At 39.2% G+C, this 2,474-nt stretch overlaps 1 pseudogene; it reads right to left on the bottom strand.

Moving 5' to 3' along the window:
* Positions 1–234: 234 nt before the first annotated feature.
* On the bottom strand, positions 235–824 carry LOC121012025 (high affinity copper uptake protein 1-like; annotated as a pseudogene).
* Positions 825–2,474: the final 1,650 nt, after the last annotated feature.

Below are 2,474 nucleotides of genomic sequence, written 5' to 3'. Positions count from 1 at the left end.
ATGATGAGGAGGGAGGAGAGATTCTGAGGGAATCTTGTCTGAGGAAGTCTCAGGTCATTAGAAAGAAAAAAAAAAAAACAGGAAGGTTATCACCGTAGCTCAGAGACCAAAAGCTCTCGCGTGTGTGTGTAAGGAAATAAGTAGCAAGAAGGGAAGATTGGAGTAGGAATCCTGTCTTTCAGTCTTGAACTACTTCCCACTGTAATCAGTAAGCCTGCACCATGGAGTTTAACATTAATGGCAATGCTCTATGATGTCCACCACCATTGCCTTCTTCCAGCTGAAGAGAAGTTATCCTGTGCTGGCCCCTGCTGCTACTGCAATGCAGAGGTATCCATTATAGGTCATGAAGATAAGCATGAGGAAATAGCTGATGACCACGTGGATGGCATGCAGCACTGTTTGCAGGAGACAAGGAAAGCTCAGCATCTGCTGCCCAACAGTCTGTGTGTCCCCATAAGGATGTCTCCTTTTGGTCCTGGTACAGGCATGGAATTGTAGCAGATGCTGACTTGTGACTTATGCAGCAGGCTTTCTCAGGCTATCTTGAGTCTTTCATAGAACATTGCTAGTAAAAACACTGCCAAGAAAGCTCCTGCCATTTCTCAAGCTGTATTGACCACCAACCAGAAAACAGTAGTTCCACATTCTTAAAGCCAAAGTAGAAGGTCATAGGCATCATCATGTTGCCTATTCCCCCACCATGAGAGTAGTGTGCTGAAGTGGTCAGGTGGTGGTGTTGAGAAGGCACTGTTGTACTGTTGTTCAGCCATATGGCTTGTCCCCTTATGGTGGGAATGGTCCACGTTTCCAGGAAAAGTTGAGGGTCAGCAGAAGGTTCTTCTAGATCCAGTCCTGCCACCAGCACCTCCCTCTTAGAACTTTAATGCATCACCACACCTATCAAGCTTCTTTAAGCAAGCAGACAGAAACACACATGGGATCTAACTTTTTTTATTTGATTTTTTGTTTTGTTTTTAATTTCTTAAGATTTTTTTATTTTATTAATTTTTTTCCTCTTCCAAACTGGCAAAATAAAGGAATTCACCCCAAGGAAAGAATAGGAAGAAGTGACAGGGACTTGATCAACACAGATAAGTAAGATGTCTGAACTAGAATTTAGAACCAATATAATGAGACTACTGGCTAGGGTTAAAAAAGCATAGAAGACACCAGAGAATCCCATTGTGCAAGATAAAAGGAATACAATCTAGTTAGGCCAAAATTAAACATGCTATAACTAAGAAGCAATCCTGAATGGATGCCACAATAGGTAGGATGAACAAAGCAGAGTGGTGAATCAGCAACTATAGAAGATAAAATTATGGAGAATAATGAAGCAGAAAAAAAGAAGGAAACAAAGGCAAAAGAACATGATACAAGACCTAGAGAACAATCTGACTTATTAAAAAGGATTCACATCCAAATCCTAGAAGTCCCAGAAGATGAAGAGAGAGAAAAGGGGGCAGAAGGTTGATGTGAGCAAATCATACCAGAAAACTTTCCTAATCTGGGGAAGGACACAGACATCGAAATCCAAAAGCCACAGAGAACTCCAAATAGATTCAACAAAAACCAAACATCACCATGGCATATGATAGTCAAACTCACAAAATACACAGGCAAGGAAATTATGAAAGCAGGAAGGGAAAAACATCCTTAACCTACAAGGGAAGACAGATCAGCATCAGACCTATCCACAGAAACTTGGCAGTCCAGAAAGTGGTGGTAGGATATATTCAGAAAAATATGCAGCCAAGAATTCTTTATCCAGCAAGGGTGTCATTCAAAATAGAGGGGAGGGATAAAGATTTTCCCAAACAAGAACTTAAGGGGTTCGTGACCACTAAACAGGTCCTGTAAGAAATTTTAAGGGCATTCTTTGAGTGGACAAAAGACAAAAAAAACAAACAAAAAAACCCAAAAGCAACAAACACTACAAAGGACCAGGGAACATCACAAGAAATACCAACTCCACAGGCAACACACTGGAACCAAATTCATATCTTTCAGTACTCACTCTAAATGTAAATGGACTAAGTGATCCAATCAAAAAACATAGGGCTCAGAATGGATAAGAAAACAAGCCCCATATAAATGCTGCTTACAAGAGACCTAAAGAAACCTGTAGATTTAAAGTAAAGGGATGGAACATGTTAATGGTCTTCAAGAGAAATCTGGAGTAGCCATACTTATATCAGACAAAATAATTTTAAAATAAAGACTGTAACAAGAAATTAAGAAGGGCATTGTATCATAATTAAGGGGTCTATCCACCTTAATTATGAATATCTAACAATTATAAATATTTATGCACAAATGTGGAAAACACCCAAATATATAGATCAATTAATCATAGATATAAAGAAACTCTTTGATAATAATACCATAAGAGAAGGGGACATCAACATCCCCCTTACAACAACGGACATATCAATAAGCAGAAAATCAACAAGGAAACAACGGCTTTGAAT

Source organism: Herpailurus yagouaroundi, unplaced genomic scaffold, assembly GCF_014898765.1.
Source record: "Herpailurus yagouaroundi ecotype Mexico unplaced genomic scaffold, PumYag 196, whole genome shotgun sequence".
In the NCBI taxonomy this organism is placed as follows: domain Eukaryota; kingdom Metazoa; phylum Chordata; class Mammalia; order Carnivora; family Felidae; genus Herpailurus; species Herpailurus yagouaroundi.
Note: the sequence above shows the minus strand (reverse complement) of the source record. Positions and strands in the feature narration are given on the sequence as shown.